Here is a 13,420-nt window from a genome sequence, read left to right as displayed (position 1 = left end):
GCAGCCAAGTTTGCTCTGGAGACCGCGGTCTGGGCAGGGGCAGGCGGCTGCCGCCGGCGGGGGGAGGGTGAGTCCCTTCTAGGCACCTCCGCATGTGCTCCCGGAGCCTGGGACACCTCCCACGCTGGGCTCTGGTCGGGGGAGAAGCCCGGAATAAACAGGACTGCAAGCTGCCTCCCTGTTGTTTGCCAGTCTGACTCAGCCAGCATTTAATATTGGGCCGGGAATTAAAAGAAAAAAGAAAAGTCCCCCCTTTCTTCTGCATCCTTGGCTATTGCTCCAGGCGCAGTCAGCATCATGGTTGCAAAGGTGTGAGGAGAAACGAGGGCTCATCCTTTTTTTCCTAGCCTATTGCCATTCCTCCTCTCCAGCACAGAAGTGAGGTTTCTTCATGGTGGTTCTGGTCCTGCACTTGCTCAGAGGGAGGGGAGTGGGTATTTGCTGGCTGCAGCTGCAGGCTGGAAGAGCTACAGCTATTCTTTTCCCAAACCTGAGCTGTCATTATATGCTAAAGGCTGTACTGAAACCTAAATTGCATATGCAACAAAACTGATATTTGTGCTTCAGCTTGTGTACGAGGGATTGGCTATGGATGTATTTATTCAGCCTGTTGCTGAAATACATGTATGCCGCTGGGATGTAATTTTATGAAAGAGTTCTAAGGGCTGAGGAGGAGTTGAATTACTGTGTGGGAGGAAGAAAGAACAGCTGCAAGCAAGCCCCTGTTACAGGAGTTGGGTTCAGGTTATGTGTTTCACAACCCTACCAAAGCAAATCATAGCTAAATGTAAACCTCAGAGCATCTACAATAGAGTGTTATTTCAGAAGAGTAAATTTCACTCTCTCTTCTCTAACAAAGGCCCTATTTTTTATTCATTAGTTTCTATCTGTGAAAAATCTGTAATAAGGGATACTTCAGAGTCATTCTTGCTCTTAATGAAAAGTTAGTAGTCAGTCAGCAGTGTTGCAAACTGGTTATTTTGGATGTGCCAGTGGCAAATATGACAGCCCTTTGTGACTTTTCTTACTGTGTTGCTAATATATATACCATTGGATTGTTTACTTCAGTAGAAATCCACTATTAAGCAGTTCTGAGCCTTGTTTAATTCCTTTTTTAATTACATTACAATGTGGGTTTATTTTTGTCTTTCTACAAAGTAAAAATGTCTGTTACAGATTAACCCCAGGATATGGTTGATGATAGTGTCGGAAAATAAACAAACGCGTTTGGCCTTTTGTTAAAAAGGGAAATTATTCTGAGCTAGACTCTTCATCTCATTAAATAAGTTGATTGATTGATGCTTATGGCTCTTCCCACTTCTTTTTGGCTTGCTGATGTTTTACCCTAAGCATGTAATCTGACAGCAGATAAGGAGGCTTAGGAAGAAACATCAGATGGTTTGAGTTAGCATCCCTACCCACTTTCAAAATAAAGATGCTGGTGCCATATGTTGCTGTGCTTTGTTAAAACAAATTTCCTCAAAATGGAGCCAAGGTGTATACGTCTCCTTTCAGGAACATTAGTGTGGCTTAATGAAGCACTACTACCATAACTTTTCTGAGGAATAGTAGTGGGAGTCCTGTCTCCCTCTGCTTGGTGCTGTATTAGCTGATGAAGTATTTCAGGAAAAGGAGGATTGGAATAGGCTTACAAGCAATTATGGAGGAAGTCAGCTGGTTAGCACAGAACTCTTGGGTAGGAAAACATTGCATGGTGAACTGGAGTAATTTTTAAAAATAACCTATTTGCCTTCTTAAAACTACTACAGCCCACTGATATAATTAGTAATTACAAATAAATTATTTAAAATCAGTGCATCTAGTAATACCTTCCTAACTTGCTGCACAGTTCATCCTTTTTTAGGCTTTAGTTGCATCAACTCAAGCAGGCCAAACCTTGAACCTTGAATTCAGCCCCAGCTAGAGAAGTCAATAGAATACTTTCACATGTCCTGTCAATAATTTACAAGCCTAATGTCCATTTAAAAATTAATCAATGTGTTTTTCAATGAAATGGTAACAATTTTGCAAGAGGATTAGGCACCACATATTGGTGTTTGTTGCAGAAAGATGCATTTTGTTAATTAAATATGAACATCTTAATTTTCATTTTTTAAAAACTCGGACTCTGATACTGCTGACTGTTTTCATGGGTGCAGGGGTCTGCTCAGAGAAGTCCTGTTGATGTCAGTGAAGATTTACCTGCCCAGAGCACCCTGTGCCAAGACCCTGATGCACATACGTGTATATTTATATCATGAACTTATTTGCTAACCCCCACCCCATCCCCAAGTTGATTAGCTTCTGGTGTAAGCATCATTGTCCAACTGAAATATAATATGCTTCAGGAAGCAAGCAAAGTAGGTCATGTCCCTAAGCCCCCTGCTAATTTTTATGGTTTCATTTTCTCACACTTTTAAGAAATGTCTTCCATTGTTTGAACCTGACAGTGCAGGAGGGAAAGCAGTATTGATAATCTCCCTCCTAAACTAGAAGTGGAACATATGGAGATCGTTTAGTTACTGGACAAAGCTAAATTAATTTCAGGAATCTGTAAGATGTAGCTCTTTTTAGGAGTTATTAGATGTTAACATCTGTAACTAAAAGGAAAGCAGCATTCACTTAAAGCATGCTCCCTATAGTTGGTGTAGAAGATGAGAGGATGCAAACATTCCAGCCTTGAAACCAGTGAGTTGCCTTTGATATTTGAAAGCTTCATATTGATTGTAAAGCAATTTGTTAATATGATATTGAATTACATGCTGCTTAATCGCTTTATTAGGCCAATAGAGTTTGTTGTTTAGAAAGTCTACTAACTTTTAAAGATGCAATCTGCTTAAATGCCACTATGTAATTGTTGGGTCATGGTGTCTACAGTGCAATAGAGAACTATAAAGTTGTAATGCAGGATTTTTATGGCTTTAACTATAAATATTTATATATGCACTTAAGTTTAACTGCATTTTTTGTTGCAGTCAGTGGGACTATTTTCGTATTTCATTTTAAATTTGTGCATACATATTTCATAGTTTCTAGGGTTGGAAGGGACCTGAGCAGATCATCAAGTCCAATCCCCTGCCATGGCAGGAAAGAGTACTGGGGTCAGATGACCCCAGCAAGGTGTACATCTAGCATCCTCTTAAAGACCCCCAGGGTAGGAGCCAGCACCACTTCTCTTGGAAGTTGGTTCCAGATCCTAGCTGCCCTCACAGTGAAGTAGTGCCTCCTGATATCTAGCCTAAATCTACCCTCTGCCAGCTTGTGACCATTATTCCTGGTCACTCCTGGTAGTGCTTGGGGGAACAGGGACTTCCCCAGTGCCTGCTGGTCCCCTCTGACTAATTTGTACCAGGCCACTAGATCCTCCCTCAGCCTTCTCTTGTGGAGGCTGAACAGGTTTAGGTCCTCTAGCTTCTCCTTGTAGGACCTGCCCTGCTGCCCCCTGGTCATGCGAGTGGCCCTCCTCTGGACCCTCTCCATGTTGTCCAGATCCCTCTTGAAGTGCGGCACCCAGAACTGGACGCAGTACTCCAGCTGCAGCCTGACCAGTGTCACACAGAGAGGGAGTATCACCTCCTTGGACCTGAGATGTACCTGTGGATGCATGACAAGGTGCAGTTGGCCTTCCTGACTGCATCTCCATGTTTATCTTGATATGATGATGCCAAGATCCTTTTCTGCCTCTGCACTGACAAGAAGGGAGTTCCCCAACCTGTAGATATGGTGCTGGTTCTTCCTCCCCAGGTGCATCACTTTGCACTTGTCAGTATTGAATCCCATCCTATTCTCATCTGCCTACCCTTGTAACCTGTCTAGGTCCAATTGCAGCCTATTCCTCCCTTCTAGTGTGCCCACATCCCCCCACATCTTAGTGTCATCAGCAAATTTGAACAGGGTGCTACTTACCCCCTTGTCCAAGTCACTGATGAAGAAGGTTTGCTTCTTGTTATCTCACTCACCCCAAGTCACCTCTGCTGGGCCTTGAACCCAGACCTCCCACATGATAGGCAGGAATGCTGCCATACAGCCACCACTGGTGGCTCAGATATTTGCAGGATCAGGATTTATATCTATAAAGTTTGAGATTAAACACTTGTGTGTTTTGGTATTAAACATTTCATGCTTTTCATAAAGTGTGCATTATCTGGTAGGGGTATGACATGGTGTAGCAGGGCACTAGGGTGCCTACTACTGAATAACGGTAAAAGGGGCTTAGCTGCCACTCATTAAGGCAGCAGGTGGGAGTTGCTGTAGCAACTGATTGGGTCAGCTGACCGCCAGGGGGCAGGGCCTGGCCTTTATAACCAGAGAAGGCTGAGGCCAGAGGTTCAGTTCCCCTCTAGTGGCCTCAGAAGCAGGAGCTCTGCTAAAGCAGACCAAAGCAGAGCTGAGCAGTACCTTAGAGAAGCCTGGTGGCTGGAGAGCGGCTGCTTGGCAGTACCGGGTGGAGGGAACCCAGAGAAGGAGATCTGTGAGTGAGGGAGCAAGGTTTGCCTGGAACTTATGTTGGGATCCCGGAGGGGGAGTTTTCCATTGTGCTTGGAAGTTGTGTTTTGGGAATTTAATTGTTACTAGACTGGAGGACCGGGCGAGGCTGTAAGGGTGGAGGCAGCCTCAACAGGAGTCCCCCCAGTAAAGTGGGGGTGCTCTGAGCACCAGGGAGGGCGCTGTAGTCAGCGCAAGAAGTGCAAGTAGGAGCCTGGTGTGTGCTATGCAGGCATGGGGAAGAGACTCCGGTGCGGGCTACACGAGCACAGGCAAGAGGCCCAGGGGGCGAGGGTGTGAGAAGCGCGAGTAGGCCCAGTGGGTGAGGGTGCGAGAAAGCGGGTCTGGGGGGGCCAGGTAAGGCTAAGGCTGCCTGAGCCCCAACTGTGAGAAGCCCGAGTCGGGCATACAACCCTAGAAGGGGTCTGGGGCCAGGTAAGGCTAAGGCTGCCTGAGCCCCAACTGTGAGAAGCCCGAGTCGGGCATACAACCCTAGAAGGGGTCTGGGGCCAGGTAAGGCTAAGGCTGCCTGAGCCCCAACTGTGAGAAGCCCGAGTCGGGCATACAACCCTAGAAGGGGTCTGGGGCCAGGTAAGGCTAAGGCTGCCTGAGCCCCAACTGTGAGAAGCCCGAGTCGGGCATACAACCCTAGAAGGGGTCTGGGGCCAGGTAAGGCTAAGGCTGCCTGAGCCCCAACTGTGAGAAGCCCGAGTCGGGCATACAACCCTAGAAGGGGTCTGGGGCCAGGTAAGGCTAAGGCTGCCTGAGCCCCAACTGTGAGAAGCCCGAGTCGGGCATACAACCCTAGAAGGGGTCTGGGGCCAGGTAAGGCTAAGGCTGCCTGAGCCCCAACTGTGAGAAGCCCGAGTCGGGCATACAACCCTAGAAGGGGTCTGGGGCCAGGTAAGGCTAAGGCTGCCTGAGCCCCAACTGTGAGAAGCCCGAGTCGGGCATACAACCCTAGAAGGGGTCTGGGGCCAGGTAAGGCTAAGGCTGCCTGAGCCCCAACTGTGAGAAGCCCGAGTCGGGCATACAACCCTAGAAGGGGTCTGGGGCCAGGTAAGGCTAAGGCTGCCTGAGCCCCAACTGTGAGAAGCCCGAGTCGGGCATACAACCCTAGAAGGGGTCTGGGGCCAGGTAAGGCTAAGGCTGCCTGAGCCCCAACTGTGAGAAGCCCGAGTCGGGCATACAACCCTAGAAGGGGTCTGGGGCCAGGTAAGGCTAAGGCTGCCTGAGCCCCAACTGTGAGAAGCCCGAGTCGGGCATACAACCCTAGAAGGGGTCTGGGGCCAGGTAAAGCTGAGGCCGCCTGAGCCCCGAGCACGAGAAACGCGAGACTAGGCCTGAGCGTGGGCGAGGCGCGGGGAGCGCAAGCAAGGCCTGGGTCAGGCGTAGAACCCTGCAAGGGGTCTGGGGCCAGGTAAGGCTGAGGCTGCCTGAGCCCCAACTGTGAGAAGCCCGAGTCGGGCATACAACCCTAGAAGGGGTCTGGGGCCAGGTAAGGCTGAGGCTGCCTGAGCCCCAACTGTGAGAAGCCCGAGTCGGGCATACAACCCTAGAAGGGGTCTGGGGCCAGGTAAGGCTGAGGCTGCCTGAGCCCCAACTGTGAGAAGCCCGAGTCGGGCATACAACCCTAGAAGGGGTCTGGGGCCAGGTAAGGCTGAGGCTGCCTGAGCCCCAACTGTGAGAAGCCCGAGTCGGGCATACAACCCTAGAAGGGGTCTGGGGCCAGGTAAGGCTGAGGCTGCCTGAGCCCCAACTGTGAGAAGCCCGAGTCGGGCATACAACCCTAGAAGGGGTCTGGGGCCAGGTAAGGCTGAGGCTGCCTGAGCCCCAAGCGTGCGAAATGTGAGAAGCACGGGAAGCACAAGTAGCGGCCCGAGTTGGGCAAGGATTGCGGGGCGCGGGCCTGAGTGCGGGTGCCCGCAAGACATGAGAGGTAGGCCCCAATGGGGTGCTGCCTGGAAGGGGGAAGCTCCGAAAGGGGGCGAGCCCAGTTAGAAGCCCCGTAGGGGCAAGGAGCGCACGAGCTCAGAAGAGCAGGACCCGGGAGAGGGGGCATGCATTGAGGAGCAGGCCCTGGGAGAGAGGGGGCGTGGGTATTGAGGAGATCCCCTACGGAAGGAATTTTGGCAGGCACCGTGTCAGCGCAGAAAGGAAAAGCAGCCTCCCCTAAACACTTAAAAGATCAAAGACGTGGTGGGCGAGATTGGTGAGGGTGCATTTTGACACCAGCTAGACACGGTAGCCAGGGGGTGCTAGGGGAGGTCACGGCACCCCTAGGCTGCCCTGCCACACATGGATATATAACTTCTGGTTTGGAACACATTGGTTAAAGTGAATGCCAGTGCTTAGACCAGTGCTTCCCAAACTCTTCCTCAGCGTGACCCCACTCATGGCTCCATTTCCTCAACATGGCCTCTCACTCTCAACCCACAGCCCCCACCCTCATGACCCCATCTGACGATGTTGCAACCCCATTCGGGGTTGTGATCCACAGTTTGGGAACTGCTGGCCTAGAAGCTTTTCCAACTTGCAGCTATGCTCTGGGTGCTATTAGCATAATTCAGGCAACATTCTGATATATGAGCTGACATGGTACTTTCAGGACTTTTCTCAATAATATGAATGTCCTGCTCTTTACTTCAAGTGTTTTTTATATGATCTAGCTTACGTTAGAAATAGTAACATTGCTTGCTTTTACATATATTTCAATTAATACTATTATTTCCCCAGATAATGGAGGTTGGTGTTCATTCATGTTTTCCTTACAGGAGGTTTGGTGAAAAAAAGGTGGGGGGTTGTTTCTTTCAAGGAAGTAGCATATTGATCTAGGGTGCTCAGTTTTCTCCATCCAGCTAATTACACAGTCAAAGAACTAGGCATTTTTAAAAGTTTTTTTTGGTAATCTATATTTCTATACGTCAAACTTGCATAGTAAGGTTCTAAATTCTCATATAACTTGTACATTAGATAGTAAAACATGATATCTGTGTGGGTATAATTATGCAGGCTGGTGAGGAGAAATGTATAGCATGTGAGGCTTCAGATGTAAGCTATACTTTGCATTTCTGTAACTTCAGTTCACAGAACTTCATTTTTTCTGTAAAACCACTTTAATGACATCTTGTACTACCACCCTCTTAAAATATCAACTAAAAAAGAGAGATAGAAACAACTACTTGAAAATGAGACCAAAACAAGTTGCAATTCTGTTCTCTACCTGTTTGTAGTCTGGTTAGGGGAGCCTGAATTTTCTTCTTGTGGCATTGAAGGTAAGATAGTAAAATAAAATGTATTTAAAGCAAGAATCTAGAACCGATTCTTGTACACAGTAATTTGCTCTAAGTTTCATAAAATATAAACCTATTACTTCTTTACTGTACCTGAACAGACTAATTATGTATTGGGCTCCAGTGTCAATTGGATCCCTTTCATTTTTTAAGGAATACTTTATCATGAAGTGCAGGAAACAAAGAAAATTTTAACCTTTCCTTTGAAGACAAAAGGGGGAAGCTATATGGAAACTGGAGGTCTTAAATAACTGGTGGTAGTCTCATTTAAATATTTTTAATCTGCAGGTCACCTTCCCAACTTTTTACTTGGCAAACATTTTCTTCAGGATGCAGTAAAAAAAGATTCTTAATTCACAGAATAGAAGTTGTCACAATCACTATATACTGTTTAGACAGGAAGTTGTCTAGGATGGCGAGGCTTTAGGAAACAGGCTAACATAAATAAGAGGCTATCTAACCTGCAATTTGGTACATTTCATCTTTGCCCAGGGGGTAAAGTTAGTTGCATTTGAGATAGTAAGGTAAGCAATTGATTTTTTGCCTAGCAGCTCTTTGTTTCTTCTCCTTCCTCTAGAGAAGACCAAGCTACTAACATCTCATTGCTGAGATTTGTGAACACGTAACTAATGATAGAAGTGGACCGTTGAATGTAGTGCAGAAATGAAGACTGCATCTTTTGCATGATCAGATACCATTTAGAGGTCTAAAACTGAATGTTTATAAACGATTAGACACCAGAAAACAACAAGGATATGTACTTTTTATGATGTGCTTGTGCTGACCAGACTCTTATAGAATGAAGCTGCAACTGAAAAGGGGTGGGCATTAAGTGTAAAAATGTAATCTCTGTGGTAAGAGAGAAGAAGCAGCAGTTGCAGAAGGGCAAAGCGGTGCCTTTGGTTTATGCTGGCTCAGGTGATTTGGTTGTTGGATATTCTCCTTTCTGTATTAAATTGGAAAAAATGAGTAATGTTCTACAGATTTGTACGCTCATGTACAGAGAAGAACATTTATACTGGGAGTAATTCTGAAGTATCCTATGATGGTGCTGTTCTTCCTAAAGATAGCTGTGAAAATATGAAACCACAGTGTTATCTCTCAAGACCTTGCAAAAAAACCAACAGAATCTGTCAGAATGTCTTATACAACTCCCTGTACTGCTTGATCAGAAGACAGCCTGGAAAAGGAACTTTACTGCTGCTGACTATATGATGTTCATGTGTTTTTCTTTATCCTAGTCCACTTTTGCAGCATCTTTCAGTATTGCTGTACTTTGGTACCTTCTTTGCAAATGTGCTTTGTACTACTCCAGCTTGTATGCACAATGTTGAGCCCTCAGACTCCTTAGGTATGGACAGATGTAACAATAGAAATGTTTCATATGCCTTTCAAGAGTTTCCAAAAGCCAGCTGTACAAATGTATAAGCCTTTTTTGAAAAGGTCCAAAAGCAGCTAAAATGTTTCAAATTAGTACTTCCTGAAATTAATTACTGTAGTTACTCAAACCCAAGATGCATTCTCCCTGCCTCCTTCCTCTCCCCTGCCCCCCTCATTTAATTTGGGGAAAATGCCCTGTCTTGCATTTGGGTGCAAAGGTAGGGGGGCAGCTGCGGCTCTGACCTGGACTTGCTTGCAGCTGCATTTGCAGCTCTGCCCCTGTGTCACCTGCCCCCTTCTCACTGCCTCTGCTTCCTCCCTGTGGTTTATCCTCCCTTGCCCCCCAACTACTTACCTAGCTCCAGGGCATGGAGCACGTGGTTGCTGTGGCTCCTGCCCAGCCATGAGGTAGTGACTCCTAGCTCTGGGGCTGGGACCAGAGCTGCTAGTGCTGCAACAAGTGCTGCATGACTGGGTGACAGTCAGAGCAACTATGTGCTCCATGACCTAGGCCAGAGCTGTGCTGTCCACGGGGGTGGGGGAGACAGCAGGAGGGGCCAAGTAGGAAAGGGAAGCAGAGCCCTGGGAGGGCAAGAAGGGGGAGGGCAAGTGGCAGGGGGCAAGGTACAGAGGGACACAGGTAGTGAAGATTCATGCATTGCAAGGAGGCAAATGGTGTGTGTATGGGGGGGGTGGCATCAGGGCATGTAGGCAGCTTGGGGGGAAATGGACAGGACAGGGGCAAATGGTGGGAGGGACAGGTCACTTGTCTTCCCCACTGCCTTCCCCCTTACAGCAGGTGGGAAGGTCAAATTTAAGATATCTCTCCAATAATTATAATTTATACATGAGAAATCATAACACATTTATCATTTCTCTTAAATTTGAAGTTGTCTTGCATTTGGGTAAATACAGTTCTGTTTTGGAGTTCCACTTTTTATGTCTGCACAGAAGAAGGGAGGGAAAGCAAGACTGACAGCTTGCCAGCAGGTCCTGGGGCACCGCTTTCTGCTGGGACTTCCACCCCCATCAGGTGCAGAGCCAGGCTCCCCCTGTAAACCCTGGCAGTTCCCAAGGCCCCCACTGGAGTTCCCCCCTTGAGTGAGAGGAGAGGGAGAGAGGGTTGGGGCTCTAGTATCAGAAGCCTAGCAGGGGGATTTGGGAATACAGGTAAACCCAACTGGTTCAGGTAAATTACTGCTGATGTGATACTGATACGTATGCCAAGACCAGTTCATGAAAATCAATTGGTGATGGATGTTGCGTTGTGCTTAATATCATGTGTTCTATGAAAGGAATTGATCATTGAATTACAAAGGGGAATTGCATGCGGAGATTTTCTCACATGTAAATGAAATAATGGTATCTAATTTCTGTAAGCTATAGTTGGCATCCTGAAATAAAATCCAGTCTCTACTAGAAAAGGTTTACTGGTGTAGCATACCCATAAACCATATTCATGTCAATGCAGTCTGAGCTGGCGTATGAGTGCTCTTTATTGTCCCTTCATGAAATAAGCTGTAACTCCAAAAACATTCTTATGTTGGTAGAACAGCACCTATTTTAGGGATTTTACTAGTAGTAGTGACACCAAAAATCTCTCCCCTAACCTACATTGCTGTGCCAGCAGAGGTTTCTTAATATAGGCCTGGACAGTCTGTCTTGTTTCTCAGGTAAACTGTTTCTCAGTTAAACTGGCTGCATTTTGCTTTTGAGGCAGACACTCCTTCCCACTTTATTCGCAAGTAATGTGTGCACAGACCAATACTTTGAAAGCACTGTTGTGCCTTTATTTTTCTTCCAAGCAATGTGTTATGTGATGACTTTCCCAGCCAAAGAATAGATGCTGCAAGGTGACTGTGCAGTAATGGTACGTGAGTCAGCTTCTGGCTCTGCAGATGGAGTAAATCAGATTTCAGGGAGGCCTTCAGTGTGGGCATTGAATAACCACAGTACGTTAGATGCTTAAGTAAGGACTATATTAAGCTCTTTCTAGCCAATAAGAGAAAAATCAAAGAAACATCTATTGAATGAGTGGCACTTAGTCCTGATGATTTTTTATCTTCACTTCAGACTTACTGTAAATTTATCTATAGCCCATTCTTCTATGGGCTCTCATCCCTACTTATTATCTATTTCCCTACAGTAACCATGTCGTTCTTCTGTCTTAGGAAAATTTTATTTACTTAACAAGTTTTTGAGACTTGAATCAAACTAACATCATTGGAAGAGGCGAGGGTTTCTTAGGGTGGTATCTTTCATTAAAGCTCATAAAGCATGCCCTGCATTCGAAAGCTTATCTAACTCCATTCCAGCTATGCAGTTGGTCCAGTGTATCACCCCAAGAAATCCTTGCCCTTCACATAATTTCTAGACCATCACTGCTACAATAGCACTTATACTACTAGTTTATTATTATTAATTTAGCGAATGTAAATCTGCGGTACCAAGCAATAGCCTAGATCAATGTAGGAAGCTTCAGCCACCGCACTCCAGACTTCATCTCTTGCCCTGTCATACTCAGCAGCAGAGTGTTGTGCACCTGGCTGGTGAAGATCATCACATACACATCTTGTTGACACTCAGCTGAATGCAACCATGCATATTATTATAACTGGAACCCTCTGCTCAATTCCCCTCCCCTGGCCTCCCCTCCTTGCAAATATAATTCCCCCTATGCATCTGTCATCTAATGATGACCCAAAAGTTGGTTGAAACCATTCATGCTACACCTTACCTACCACTCTATGGTGACCTGTTTAATCCATCCAAGGCCCACTTGCCTTTGCAACACCCTTTATGGAGCAATCTTCCTGACCAGGATCTGTGCAGAGGGAGCCCAGGATCACCAAGCAGCAGGCTTCTGTGGCTAGGAGCTGTCAGCTGCCAGGGCTCCCAGCAGCATGGGCACACCATGTGCTCCTGCAGCTGGGAGCCTGGAGTAGCTCATGTGCTCCTGCCGCTGGGAGCCTCCTGGTGTGCCCCCACAGCTGGGAACTCCATCAACTGACAGAGCTCCCAGCCATTGGTGGCGCGCACCTAGCCACACGTTCAATTAATGACATGATGGGAACCAGCCACAAAGATATTACACTTCTAAGATGCGGCTCTACCCATGAATGCAGGTTCAGTCCCCAGGCTTCTTTCTGGGAAGGCTGACCTGTTTCTCCTTTCAGAGCCTTTCTTCCCATCTTTATTTGTTTTTTGCCTAAAAGGAGTTTTCTTGATATTTTTTGTTTAATGAATGCAGCTAAAGAAGCCTACCTATTCTGTTTGGGTGAGTTAGGAATACTGGTCTGTATCCCTGAACAAGATTTTGTTCATGTGTTTCATTTATATTGTACAGTATTTAACATACAGCAATTACAAGATAATGTCCCTGAATTAGTCATCATTAAGCTCTCCTACCTGTTCATACATTAAGCATGTCTTTTGCAAATCTAACATCATTTTCTGTCTTCTAGTAAGGATGCTGAAAACATTGTTTCTTTAGTCTGGAATCCATCGGCATTTCCTTAACTGTTTAAATGGCACTACAATGCTAATACCATCCAATAATTTAAGAGGTGCAAATACTTATTTTGCTTTTGCAGACTATTTTCTATGCACTTGAATATCTTTGTGTCACAAAAGAGGTTCAGCTGTAGCAAAAGATATGAATGTTAAATCTATGTTTTTATAATTATTGATGCTCTGTTATTTATGGCTTCTTGGGCTTTTGTACAAACACTTGGTAGACAGAAAATAATTTGAATAAAGAACTGAATTTGTTTGCTTTAGCGTCATTGATACAAAGATAAAGTACCTTTTTATTTAGCTTGGCAAAATAATGACCATGGAGCACCTGATACTTGCACATTTGTCTCAGAGTGCCTATTCAGCTGTTATATATTCTGTTGCACCTGGTGCGGGTGACTACTTCTGCATGAAAACGTAGTAGCAGTAGTCTTTACTGCATGTGCAGCATAAACTGTCTTGGAATTCTTGTATATTTGTAGGTATGATAGTGCATTAATAGTATTTGGGGGGGGGGGGTTCACTTTGAAATCTCTTTTGACTGATTGCTGATGACTTGTATCTTCGGTCAGGCTCTTCTACTTGATGTTGGAAAATAAGTTTCCACTAGAGCAAAACCATAGGTGATATATTAGTTGTAAAAGGGAGAATCAGCAGCACAGCTTGTCTATGAATTTGACCTAGGATGTCTTGCCATGTAAGCAGAAAAAGAGAATCTGTGGGAAGATTAACACTGACGTGGATAG

The sequence above is a fragment of the Gavialis gangeticus genome, unplaced genomic scaffold (assembly GCF_001723915.1).
Source record: "Gavialis gangeticus isolate Ggan-Ray unplaced genomic scaffold, GavGan_comp1, whole genome shotgun sequence".
Taxonomy (NCBI): domain Eukaryota; kingdom Metazoa; phylum Chordata; order Crocodylia; family Gavialidae; genus Gavialis; species Gavialis gangeticus.
Note: the sequence above shows the minus strand (reverse complement) of the source record.